Source organism: Falco punctatus (genome assembly GCF_963210335.1).
Source record: "Falco punctatus genome assembly, chromosome: 6".
Lineage (NCBI taxonomy): Eukaryota > Metazoa > Chordata > Aves > Falconiformes > Falconidae > Falco > Falco punctatus.
In genome coordinates, this window is record NC_137585.1 from 35243604 (window position 1) to 35257378 (window position 13775).

The 13775-nt window shown below is 41.2% G+C and overlaps 1 long non-coding RNA gene across 1 annotated transcript; it reads right to left on the reverse strand.

The window, feature by feature from the left end:
• Positions 1–2609: 2609 nt before the first annotated feature.
• LOC308066488 lies at positions 2610–13175 on the reverse strand. The gene is made up of 3 exons (XR_013929165.1): positions 8444–13175; positions 7649–7684; positions 2610–5029 (listed from the first exon to the last, which is right to left on the reverse strand). It is a non-coding gene; the product is annotated as an uncharacterized lncRNA (long non-coding RNA).
• Between the last annotated feature and the right edge of the window lie 600 nt (positions 13176–13775).

Sequence of the window (13775 nt, forward strand, 5' to 3'; positions counted from 1 at the left end):
TTCTATGTAAAATGAGAGATTTATGGCTAGCACAAGGGTACAGCATAGAGAAATGCAGGCCTGGTGCAATAGCAGAGGACATAAGAAGTAGGGACAAGATGTGCAGAGAAGTACAGGCATGTGAAGATAGCAGGCAAGGCACGGGCACTGGAGACCTGGTGGCTATAAGCAACTCGCCAGGAAACAGTCAAAGAAATGCTGACCTGCAGCTGGATGAAACCAGTTTTAGGGGTAAAAAAGAGAACAAAACAATAGTAACTAACGTATCTAATAGGCATCACATATCATGAAATCAGATGTAGCATGGCACTGCAGACCAATGAAGAAAAGTGTAAATGTGTGCTAGCAAATATATAAAAATGACACCAAGTGGACCCTAGGGCAAGGAAGGATAAACCATCAACATGAAGATTGCATTTGCTCAGCAAAGGATTCCAAGTGCTGACAGCTCTCCATATCACCCCCTCCATACCCTAGAATGAAACCCACCAACCTTAGGACCCACAGGAGCAGTGGAAAGATGAGTGAAATACAAGGAAAAGGGGTAGAAGCCAAGAAGTCTATGTGTTACCATTTTATAGAACTACTCTAATTGCATTATTATACTTCCTCTTTCTGTAGGTTATATCTGGATCAATAATGGTTAGACTCTCAAGATTTCAGTTATACTACCAATAAATTCATGGCTTTAATTATATACAAGGTACACTTCCTCTTTGTCCATAAACAAGCTTTTGAGTATAGCAGTTTGTCACTAGTCAGTGTCTGACACACACAATGTCACGGATAGCTGATAAATTAGAAGAAACTCAAGGATTGCCTGAGCTAACAAGCAGATAAGTAGCAAAACAGACAGACAAAGATTAAGTGTGCTTCCTGGTTGTAGGTAAAAGTCAGTCCTTTAAAAATGTATCACCGAGTACATTTCAAACTGATGCTAATAGATGTTAAAAAAATTATCTATTTTAAAGCAGCTTATTAATTTTTAACAATATAATTCTTCCTGCATGGGAGGCTGGTGCTGTGACCTTCTGCAATTTATCAATCTCTGCACTAAAATATCTATTGCAAGAAATGAAAAGCAGTTGTGGAAAGTCTTACTCTGAATCATGAAATGTATACTTTGAGACATACAGGTCTTTTTTTAAATGGGGAGAGTTTTCTAAGCAGCTGTTGCAAATTCCAAAATCACTGTCCTTGACTAACTCCACATACATACATTTTTGCTCTGGAATAAGTGCACCTTGTTCTACTTCAGCTTAATCAACTTTATGATAAACAGGAATAACAGACTAATTGTGAAATAAGACTGCTCATGTAGCTAAGGGGGAGTAGTAATTGCAGTTACATATATCTTTGTTCATTTGAACTGACCTCCAATGTCAGATAAAATTAGGATGAATAAAGCAATAGTAAAATTTATCTACTATGAAACTGTTAACAGTCTTCCAAGTCAGTGACAATGCCACTGATGAGCTTGCATTTGAATTAAAGCTCAGTCACAAGCCTAGTTAAAGTCCATGGGTGAAATACCTTAATTTTGCTAAGTAAACCAGAAGAATTGACTAAATATTCCTCCACTCACAGATGAAATGGGAAGCTATCACCCAAGGGCATGAAGTACATCAAATGGCCAGTCAGGCACTAGGGCTAGACCTGAGCAGACTACAGAGCGTAGCCAGGCTCACAAGCTACCCCCTAACTAAGGTCTCCCGTCGCAGTGCTCCAAGTTAGCCAGAGCTTTGGTCTGAGCCAGCACAGCAGTTGTGCTCTTCCTTACCTAAATGGCTTTGCATTTCTCCTATTTGTATTCACTCCTGTGCTCATTTGAACAGTAAACAAGAAAAAATGGGATCAGGCAGCTGGGGGATGGGGAAGAGAGACCAGGAGAGACTGCCTCAGCAAGGTGTTGGACCAGTTTTGCCATTTGGCGGACCCTCACCATCCCTGTAGAGAGGGACTTCTGTCCGGGACTGAATGTAAATACAGGAGGTAGAATCTGGCTGGTGGCAGCTGTACAAATTGATACATGAGACAGAAAAAGAGAAAGAAGCAACAGAGTTTACTGCTTTAGGAGGAAGCTGAGGCAGAAAACTTGATTTAACCACAATAACTCATCAGAAAGGGAATTAAAACAAGAAAATTGCCCATGGATGCATCTGCCATGCTGCAGAACACAGGACTGTGTGCGCATTCTTCACACCAAAGAAATTGTAACTCCTAATACGAACAAGCTGAAAGTACTGCAAATATTGTCTTAACTGTTATGGCTAAAAGAGTCAATGCTTCTGTAACTTATTCACACACGAGCATTGAAAATTAATCTGAAAAAGACACAAAGCAAAGCAGCTTTTTCCACAGAACATAGGCAAGTAGAGTTTTCAGTGTTACAGCAAAAAAAAGCATAATTCATAGAATGTTTTGAGTTCCCCCCCCTGCCCCCCCCCATACATTCCAGCTCACAGAAGCTGAGTGCTTCTGTTGTCAAGCAGGTTGAATAACGACTTTGAGTACACTGCTCTGTTTTGTACTCAGGACAGCATTTTCACTGGCATGCTTCAGAAAGAAGTATTTAAAGTGCAGCTAATAAAATTTTTTTTAATTTCCAGGTCACAGTGGAATTCACCAGTCACATCAAAGAATGGCATTTTACAAAAAAAACCCCACATTTTTAAATTCACACTTGGAAGAGGTTCAGCACTGGTATTTGAGACATTCTTTGTTTAAAAAAAACCCAAACTTTGAAGAATCTTTACTTGAAAAACTAATCATTTTCACAGCGTTTCCACATACCTTATGACTTTGGAAAAGTTAAGGCTTTCTAGCTCAGTGTCTCAGTTGGTAAGCTTTTCTTTTAAACCAGCCATGCTGCAGAACTGAACATGCTCTTCTTTTGGCCAGTTTTCTACTCTTGGCTTTGCCTGCTGCTTCTGCAAGTCAGTTTGTATGTAAATCACAGAAAAAAACAATCTTGCTCCATTTGTATTCCATATGTTTGCCAGGCTAGTGGCCAGAAGAGATCATAAGCAGTTTGTTTTTCAAACCCTAAAACTTGGATAGGCATTGAGTACATCATCACACAGTTATTTTTAGCTTAGAATAATATACAGAGTTCTCAGCAGTTGTAATTAGCTTTAAAATACTGTGTTTCCTTGATTTTGCCACATATAGAGACTTAATTTTCAGTAATGGTCCAGCTAATAATTTTCTTCAATCTTGCGCCTTTGAACTTCACAGATTCATTAGCCTGATTATTCTTGTTTTATCCCTTGTTCCCTTTTCCTAGGATTATCATGGTTTCTTTACCAGCCTTAATGGAAGCGTGTCTATTTCTTAAATATTTCCTCTGTCTGTATCTGAAGAATGCTTTTCACCTCCCCTCCTCATGTTTTTGCTGAATTGGTGATTATGAATGACATACAGGTGTCTCTGAAACTCAGTGTGGGTGCACAACTCCCACTTGGTTCAATATACACCAGTAGTTCCTACTGCAGTTTTCCTTCCTGTTTTGTCTGTCGCCGCTTATTTTCCCACTGCATTATTAAGGCAGACCTTCCTGCTTTAATGGCCAGGCAATCCAAGACAGAGGAATAGGTCAGAGTTTCTGAGACCAAATTGCACACATGACCTCTGTTCTTAGGGCAATGAGTACGACAACTAGGAAATCACATGACACTCAAATCTTTGATTTCAACATAGTATTCAGTATTAAACTGCAGCCATGAGATGTTCCTAACCGACCAGCCACTGTTCCCCACCCTCAGCTATCACAGTGCTAAAGTGGCAATAGCAAATTGGAGGTAAGAATAGCAACCATCTTTCAACCCAGGCAATTGTAAGAAGTGACTGACTGGCCTTGAAGGAACTCTCTCTAAAGTAAAAGTGTCTGTGAATCATCTCAGAAGGCTGAACTATCTGGGGGGACAACTTTTCTGGGTGTTGCTTTAGGAGGAATTCAAGTATATTTGATAGGCAAAAAAAGGCAGGGAAGGAAATTCCAGACACAGCTAGAATAAGTATGCAGTATATAAATTGTCACCAACATTATTTGAAGTTCCTGAAGAGCAACTGCTAAGGGAAGCCTGTTGAGAAGCACACAATGCTATAGACTTCAGAACTGTCATCATTATGAGACTAAAAATATATCCAAAGCACTAAGGTTTGGAAGCTCTACTTGTCAATAGTTCAACACAACAGAAGCTCTTTCAACTCTCTTAGAGGACCTGCTTCCAGAGAAAGGAGTAAAGTCCTCTCACCTATTCTTCTCGGGAAGAAAAAAAGTTTTAGTGGGGGACAGGGAAGGGACCTTAGTGGCTTAGGGACAGGATCTGTGCAGAAAAACTGTCAAAAAAGCAACACTAAGACATGCAAAGCAATCCCCCTTCCACACTCCCTTTACACGAGCAACTGCCCTTAAGAATCTTTTCTGTATTGCAAGTCATATGTGAATGCCAACAAGATCAGCTATGTCAGCAGGAGAGAGAAAAATTCAGTATCTCCCATCCTTCTCCAAACATTACCTCACCTCTCTATGATGAGGTGCTATTTTTAGTCTTTTAGTTTTAAGCATATGTTGAGACTGCTTCTGACACTTTCCTTCTTATCCTTTTCAAGCTTTGCATCTTGGGTGTGGAGATTTGAAATATTAAATACTAGCAGTCCAGATTCCCCTCGCCTAGCACATGTCAGTGAATCGAGTACCTAAGGAAGTATTTGCATTAATTAGACACACACAAGAGGATACACACAAGAAGCTTTGACGGGTTCCAGCTGTCAAGAACTAACATATACACCTATATGTACACACCCTCTCCCACTTCTCGCATGGAGAGCACATATTACAGCATAGCAAAGGCCTTCTGAACAAGTCTGCAAAGTCTTAGTGAAATAAATATTATTTTACCTTTTCTTCCACATTCTATACCTGGAAAAGTAACTTTCTTAAAAATATTTTACCTGTTTGGATTTAGAAGACTTTGCTTGTTGGATGAGGTTGGTACTTGCTAGAAACTTGTCTATGTCTCAGTTCCTTCAAGAAAAAGGCAAGACAGAAAAATTTTGAGGAATGAAACATAGCTGTTTCTAGGGCAAAATACAGCAGCCAGTAGTGCTAGCAGCACCACATTGCAGTCATGGGCAAAGAATAAAAACATCCTCTCCTGCTGAAATGGCAGGAGAAATTTCAGGGTCACAGAAGGCAATTATAGGCTTGCAAAATAGCTACGACACCAGGGTAGTGTCCTTATCTAGCAAAAAGTAGCTGATGGAACTAGTCCATAAACAGCCCAGCCAAGTCAGCTGCCTCCAACAGAAGCAAGTTTGGAAGACTTCTTCCCTCAAGACTTACTGTCTTCATAAATTGGTTTAACAAAATAAAAAAGCACAACATACAAGTGTGTTTCAATGTGCAGATCTGGGTGAAAAAATGGCACTAACATCACATGATTACTGTGTTTCTCTAAGGCAGTTTTACAAGCAAACTAATCTCTCTCAAATATCCACTCCCAGCATAATTGCTCAGTGAAACAAGCTCCCTCTTTGCCACTCCACAGTGACAAAGCAGCACGTGTCAGGGGGCGTTTTGTAACACTCTGTAATGGCAAGACCCTGGGTTTGGTAAGAGAAATTGATATGCTGGCAGCATGGCAATATCACTTTGATGATATTGAAATATAAGCAAAAGACAAGGATTCCAAAAAATAAAAGTGATCTAGAGCCTGGCAGGATTGCTCTAATAGTGTATATTAAAAGAAAAAATACACCAAAGTTGATTTAGCTTGGTCAAGAGAAACAAAAGTTGTTGCTTCCACTTGCTGATAGGCACGTGACAGCACAAATATTCATCACAAAAATATATAGAAAACAGCATGATGGAAGCAGAGTAAGTTGTTATGCCAGGAGAAGTCCTCTGCAACATGAGTAAATATAAAAGAAAATTTTTGATATATCTATCTTCAGGTTTTAAAGAGAATAATTTGCTCTCCTGCCAGGTTGTTTTCTAGGGCTTTAGATTTTAATGGAACAGGCAGACCTTATGACTGGTCACCTATTTCTTTTCCCCCTCTTCAACATACAAGACGGGGAGGGGGAGGGGGGGAAATCACAGCATATAACAATACACACATTCTTCTTAACTTCAATTTAAGAACAATATAATTCAATTTATTTCCAAAGCATTTGTAAAGAAATAAATAACTGACACTATCAGTACTGAATATTCTTACTGGCTTCTGTCAGGTTCAGCATTTCCAGCCTCCTACTCAGGGCAGGCTCTGTGTACATTTATTGTTTTTTCCACCATTCATACTTTTTTCCATGCTACTTTGCCCAGATATCCTTCTCTTGCTTTTTCCCTTCTGACTTACTTTCTTGGCTGTGCTTAGAACTTTTTTTTCCTTCTTTGTGTGACAAAGAACCATATTTTCCTTTCTCCTAAACTACTAACAAAAAACATGTCTAAAAACCCCAATGAATTCCTATTAGACATTGCAAAGTAATTTGCTACTCTGTTTCCAAGTACAGTGGTAATGCTCTTGCATTAGTCCATCATCCAGGTCATTCAGGTCTCAGAATTTCAAAACGGGAATTAAATCAGAGGCTTATAATTAAATACCAAAAGCTGAAGTGCCAGGCACCTTCAGTTCCCATTAACTGCAAAATAAATGCTTATTATGGAGCATTTTGGAAGGCGTCACTACTTGTCTAGGTGACTAAGTATCAAATTAGGACATTTGTTTTGGAAACTGCAATCCCCATTTTTTACTGACTTGATTATCCTTATTTGCAGCCAGCTGGACACTGGCTCACCTGTCTCCATTTCAATTACAAGCTTTCCCGTGTTCTACACAAGGCTTGACACACTGACACAACCCCTGACAAGCAGCTATCACTACCAGTTGTTTAATCTTGGAACTGAAGTAGCGCATTACTTCAGCAGTAAATGAATGAATGAATTGTGAGAACAGCCTGTATGCTGACCCATGAAAACAATTCAGCTTTCTTTCAGGCTGGCAAGATTTAAATCTTCAGAGACTCTCAGATTTTCATCTGCTTTTATTTCCAAAATTAATCAAATTACATAGATGTGTGTGAGCTGGGAACCAGTTCCTAAATATTAAACGTTCCCTCCCAGTAACATTAAAAATATGAGATTCTTCACAATATTTAAGCATTTAGTGCATAAGTCAACATTAAGGATCATTTTTCCTGTGCCATATTCTTCACTGACTTCTTTTCTAAAGGAAACGCCTGCTGTGTCTTGGCTGAAGGGTACAATACAGACAGCAAGCATTGCCTGTGGAATGATGACCTGCAATGAGCAGGAATCCCTAAACATCAAAGGAAGTGCAAAAGGTGCTTGTGGGGCACGTGTTCTAAATTAGTAGGATCAAACTTAGAAAATGAGAAGACTGCTGAGGACTTCAAGAAACTATATCTGAATAGTTAAGGAACAACTCTTTTTTCATGTCATCTGACAAATTGATCAAAAAAACCACTCAAACCAACAAACTTGTCAGTAATAGGAACAAGATGAAGAGGTCAGCAATGGATACTTTTCACGAAACCCTTAGCTTGTGGCACGTCCACTTGCTGGCTGCACATCTCTGTGACCATATTTTTATCTTACATTCTTGTACAGAGTGCTTACCAGTCTCCTCTGGACTGCTTGGCATCTTGACAGAATCTGGGGGAAGAAAGCAGCATGAAAAACACAGTTCATAAGTTCAGAATTCAAGACTTAGAACAACATTTATGCAGAGGAAACACTCTCCATACGGCTCATTTTACTTGGGCATACAATGCAAATTCAAAATTTGTATTTTCAGGGTTCTCTCTCCCTTGTGAACCAATGAAGATCCTACTTCACTGCTGCTGAACATGCTGACACCATCCAGCTATTTATATGACAACTGTTGAGCTATCAAGACCATCTTCTGCTCGGTCCTAGTTATGCCTCATATTTTCAAGCCTTAGAACACCACAGAAATAAGGGGAAACCAAACCAAAACAACTGGACCTCCCATTTTAAGTACTACAGTACCTAGCCTTCACAGGTCTCATAGGAATGAGTTCTAAATCTCCAGGTGTCCCTGAATAACTTTTACCCCAGACTAGTTCAGGCCACCAGTGAGCAGTCATCTGCACTCCCTGAAACCCTGGAAAGCTGCCTCATCTGCATACAAGCTTGCAGCAGAGCCCCAGGACTGGAAAGGACTTTCTGGGTCACACAGTCCATTCTGACGCTACTGCAGACGCCACATCATCTAAAGCCCACATTACTTCCATTTTTTGCCTTTGATAAGAGGCCCCCCACAGGCATAACTTTCTAACACAAAGAATCAGTAAGACCTGTGGATCAAGGCACCTTGAGAAGAAAAATGACCACCTGGTTTGGACACAAAATTCCTATTTAGATTAGCAGGAACTAGGGAGAACTGCTTACATCAGTGTTCTTATGACTCTCCTGTCCCTTTGGTGACAGCAGACTGTTTATCTTGATTTTTTCTGGTTCCAGCTGGGAATAAATAGTACCAGTTAGTGTAATTTCTTGGGGTTGGTAGTGTGCCTACATGGAGAGAAAGAAAGAACTGTGAAAGAACACGGAAGAGAAAAGAATACTTAGCATTTCCCCCCCATCTTCATAGCGCGCTATACACACTAAGCTTCACAGTATCTCATGATGCAGTTCACATGTTTGTATGGACAAAGCACAGCTGATGTTCATCTAAGGCATGAGATAAAATAAGCTTAGAAGGGGATTTAGAATGCAGGCTCTGCTTGCTGTCCCTTATGAAAACATGGCAGCTCAGCCTGAAGGCCTAACATCTTGCCTGCAGCAGCTGCCAGCTCTGCAGGGTCACAACAAAGCATAAGAAACTGACCCATACCAAGAGATCCTTTCCCTGGTATTCTCTTTCCCTGCATCCACTGATCAGGACTCTACAGACTGGAGGTTTAATATTTCATCATTTCCTGGAAAGGACATCTTAAGTGACCCAAGGAAACAGATGAGTGAAAGTAAGAGACAAAGAGAAGAATGAAAAGACAGACATGGCAGCAAACAAGGAGTAGCCAGGTAACGGGAACAAAATGAAATAGAGCTTAACACAAGCTTTCACTGCTGTGTGGACTGCACACGTCCTCTGAACCTCTTACCCAGTCACCAAGGTCAGCCTCATTGCAAACTCTGTCAGAAGTGACAGATTCTATCCCGAGCGCCTGAGTGGCTGAACTGCCTACATATTTGCTTAAACTCTTTAAGGTGAACAGTGTGGCCAGAATGGCAAACCATGATTGGAAAACCTCTTGAGAAGCCCGGAAACTTTGTATACAGCATCACAGCTTCATATACCCTTTTGCCACTTAGAGCAGAAGACACAAGTTTTACACATTAATACATGTAAGAAAGGCCCAAGTAAACCAATCTAAATGTGTAGAATGTGTATGTGTGAATTCAGGGAAGAAGAGCAGAAACTGAGTTTGAAAGACAAGGCATAACTCAATTTGGAGCCTACAGCTTGCACGGGCTACATTTCCTGACAGGAGCAGAACTACTCTCACCTATCATCCATTCTGAAATTGCACTGCAAAGCTGTCTCAGCTTCATCAGTAACCAAAACATGACCTTGGGAAACCAGAACAGAAGCAGATATACAAGGCTTGATCTAGCAGTGAAGAGAAAAATCGAAGGTTTAAGGAAAGAAAAATGTCAACTCTGTACACTTTTTAGTTAACAGATCACAGACACACTGTTCTTTTGAATAACAAAGTCTACATTTCAGCCAAAGCAGCGACTGCAGCTTTGAAGAGCCAGTAAGCAAAGCAGCACACAATTTGGCAAAAAAAAGGATGAAAACATTTCTTCTTCCCGCCTTCTGTAAAGAGGGTCATGTTAGCAAAAGAGAACAATCAGGCAGACTGTTAGTGCAGATATTTAGAACTTTTTAGGAGACAATAAAAGCCTGCTGTGAAAAGTGCAAGAAAATTAAAAACCCAGGAATAAGTAATTAGCTTAAACAGAGAAGGCAGAGGTGAACTAGGTGAAGGCATATTTGATGGGTGAAAGACAGAGGGCAGACATGACTGGAAACCAAAATCGTGCTTTATCCCATGTTATTATTTTACTTACATTATCAAGACCTTTACTATCGAGAAGACAAAGGCATGAACTTTCCTGGCTATGCCTTGATGATTCAATGCAGGGATATGCACCCATGACACCCCAGTATCCTCAAAAGTTACAGTACAACTGATGGTTGGATATTAGGATTCTTGCAATAATTAATTGAGGCCTGCACAGCACTCCAAAAATCTCTATTTATAGGATAAGTATTAGTTTCAGATTACTCCTGTGGGGATGCGTTTCTCTATGTCATTTCACTGTCCTTGTGCTTTTTTTTGCCTAGCTATAAGCTCTTTAATGAGGGCCTCCTAGTGGTGCAATCTGCAACAGTCAAGCAAGAGAAAAGCAGCATTCTCTGCAAAGTGGTGAAACAGCTGTTCTTCTATCTCTTGAGTTGGCTATAATGAAAAGAAGAAACAGAGAGAAAAATAGACGTCTGCTTTGTCAATAAATTATAGGTGAGAGATTTAATATCTAGGATACTAAAAGGAGGAACATCATTAACTGCAGAGCACTGAGGCGACAGGAATTATCTCGCTACTGAAGAAATTATTCCATTGGGCATGGAATTAATTTCAATGTGCCAAAAGTAATTTCTTTTATAGGTTTTAAACTCAGTCTCATTTAGCCTACCAGTCAATGTAGGAAGTTTCAAGCAGCACTAATTACAACAGATATTCTCTTTGACATCAGGGTAAAGCTAGAGTAAGTCTACTGAATTCATCAGTCAGTGGGGCTTCCCTAAAGTTATTAATGTAACAAAGAACAATAATAATCCTGCAGTGTATCTGCAAGAAGGCAAGAGAAACACTATGGAGTTAAAATAGCCTCTGAGACCATCTAAGCCAGGGGTCCTCAAACTTTTTAAACCGGGGGCCGGCACGTGGATTAAGTGGCAGCTGCTTGGTTCCCCCCCCCAACCCCCGGCGGGGGGGTTCTGTAAATACCAGGGGCCGGATTGAGAACCCTGGGGGGCCGTATCCAACTCGTGGGCCGTAGTTTGAGGACCCCTGATTTAAGCTATAGATTCTGCATGGCTTGTGAACTGGAAAAGCCAAAGAACACAGTCCAAATGAGGCTACCAAGAACAGCTTGGGTGTATTCCAAAACTTCCACATTGTCATGTGCTACAGCCCTATCTTTGTTCTGTCACTCTCTTAGCCTTCCATCAGTGTTCCCAAAGATGTCTTCATAAAAGGATACACAGTTACCTTACACAATGACTGTAATATATAGGTTCTTCACCATTTAATGAGCTTTTGCAGATTCTAAGTGATATCTCTAGTTACGTCCCAGGAAAGAGAGTGGGCACTGGGTGTTCACTTCCCCACAGTGTGTCAGGCACAGAGGGATGCACAGTGCTACATGGTAATGCTTTTAACATCACTTAAAATGTATGTCAAATTACCTACTGGCAGGAGACCGATGTGACGTATTAAGAGGCAATGCTAGAAACAGCCATGGTCAGCTCTTGTCTCAGTATCTACCCAATGTAAATGAAGAAACAACAAAAAGCTACTGCCAAAATAGCCTGAGAGGTTGGTGCAGCAAGGAAATTCCACAGCGTTTTTCAAGGAAATGGAGTTTGTTGAGAAGTGACATTTAGTAAAACCATGCAAAAGAAGAAAGACTTCTGAAGTGAATCACACCAAAAATCAGACACTGAACCTCTTTTTCTTGCTCTCAAACCTCAGGAGAACTTTCTGAACTCACTTACAGGCCCTACCAACTCTGACACTCTTACTATGCACACATGCTGGCATCCAGGCACACAGAAGTGTGCATTCACCTCACATGCCGAGGTCTCTGCCTTGGAGAAAGAGGCTGTCAGAGAATCACTGTGAGACCCTGGATAAATGAGAGAGTTTAGTTTTGCAATAACTATAACATATTACTACAATACTCATCCTGCTCAGCGCAAGAACTCAAGCACACAACTGTGCTGAAACATACAGGTTTCTTCAAGGAAGGTGAACATTGCTACCCCCGTGTTACTGGTGGGGCACAACCTGACTAGAGCTTCTTAAGATTGGTTCCCTTCCCTCCCCCCACCCCCCCCAACAAACACCTTAAGTATTTATAAAAGAAACATATGTGTCTTTGTCTTTGAGCATCTCAGGGAGATGTTTATCTCATCTGCAGCTCTTCAGGTCTGAGTATTTGTTTGGAAACTCAAATTTTTTCAGTGCATTTAGCAACTTAAAAAAAAAGAAGAGAGTGAGTGTTAAGAGCTCAGTTCCTCACTTTGGTCTTCGCGTCTTACAAGCACCTAGGTTAGCTACAAGGTTTTTTTCAGTTCAAAATTGTACTTCTACATTCTTCCAGCTCTTCTTCCCAGGTTCTCGCCCTCTTTTCACTTCTGGCCCTTCTTTTCATCTCTCTTACCCAATATATGCACACACAGAGCCACAACTACCTCGCAAATCCCTTGTTCAGAACTGCAAGTTTTTGTTCTGCTTTTAAGGGTGTTGCTGTCCTGTCCTCCCCACCCCATAATCCTGTCCCTTATTAAAAAATAAAATTAAATTAAAAAATGACTAGCCTCCAGTGCATGGACTCTAGTACACAGGGTCAGAAGGCCACTGTTTTTATAGTATGCAGAATCAGCTACTGCTTAACTGGACTACCAGGAGATACTGCAGCACCAGAGATTTCTCTTTTCTGTAGTCACCAAGCTTGGTATTGTGGTATCTTTCCAATTCTCATGCCAAGTAATCAATTTTCTGGTTTACTTCAGGCAGGGTGCCAATTAAGCACTATGAGAACGAAAGACTGTTAAATAACTTTTTTTGTGGAGCATTAATACATGTACAAACCAAATCAAAAGGCTGGTGATTCTCTTATTTCCTCCTTTCTTTCCTGTCATTTCTGTTTGTCTGCCTGCTATTCCCCCACCCACTCCAGCTTTTTTCCCCCCTCACCTTTTCTTTATTGTTCCCCTTTAAAGTCAGCATCTCACCATCTCATTAATCTAAAATTTGTGTTTAGATTAGAACTATGAGGAGGAAAGCCTCACAGCCCTAAACAGAAGCTTTTCTAACAATGAAGCAAGTAACTTCAGATCACTGAATTCTAACAGATTACATAATTATAAAATTTAGAAAACGAGCGGTATCTTGCCTCTGCAACATAAAAAAAATATTGGAGCTATTTGTGCTACATACCCCTGCTGTTCATTCAAAATATAATCCAAACCAACTACAAAAGCCATCTCCCACGGAATACAGGCCAGCAAGTAACACAATAAAACTAAATTTATTCCACCATGTGCTGAGAAGGGAGGACTTTACACCACATGCAGAAAACCAGGACACTGGGCCTGCTGCTGCAGAGAGCTCGCTGAGGAGCTGCCGGGTCCCTGCTCTGCAGCTTCTGACTCACCACCCCGAGCTCGGGCACCCCGGGCCCCGGGCCGCCATCTCTCCCACGCTCCCAAGCGAGGAGCGACTCTCTGCCGAACGGCGTTTTCGCTGTTCATCTGCAAGAGCAATTAAAGGTCTTCCGACCCGCTCAAGCACTGGAAGGAACCTGGCGGGAACCCGCGGGCCGGACATGGCAAGCCCGCTGCACCCCGACCACGGGAGGAGCCCCGCCGCCAGCTCCTCCGCGCCCGTCCCCCTCCGGCGCAGCCGCCGGACCGAGGGGCGGCGCG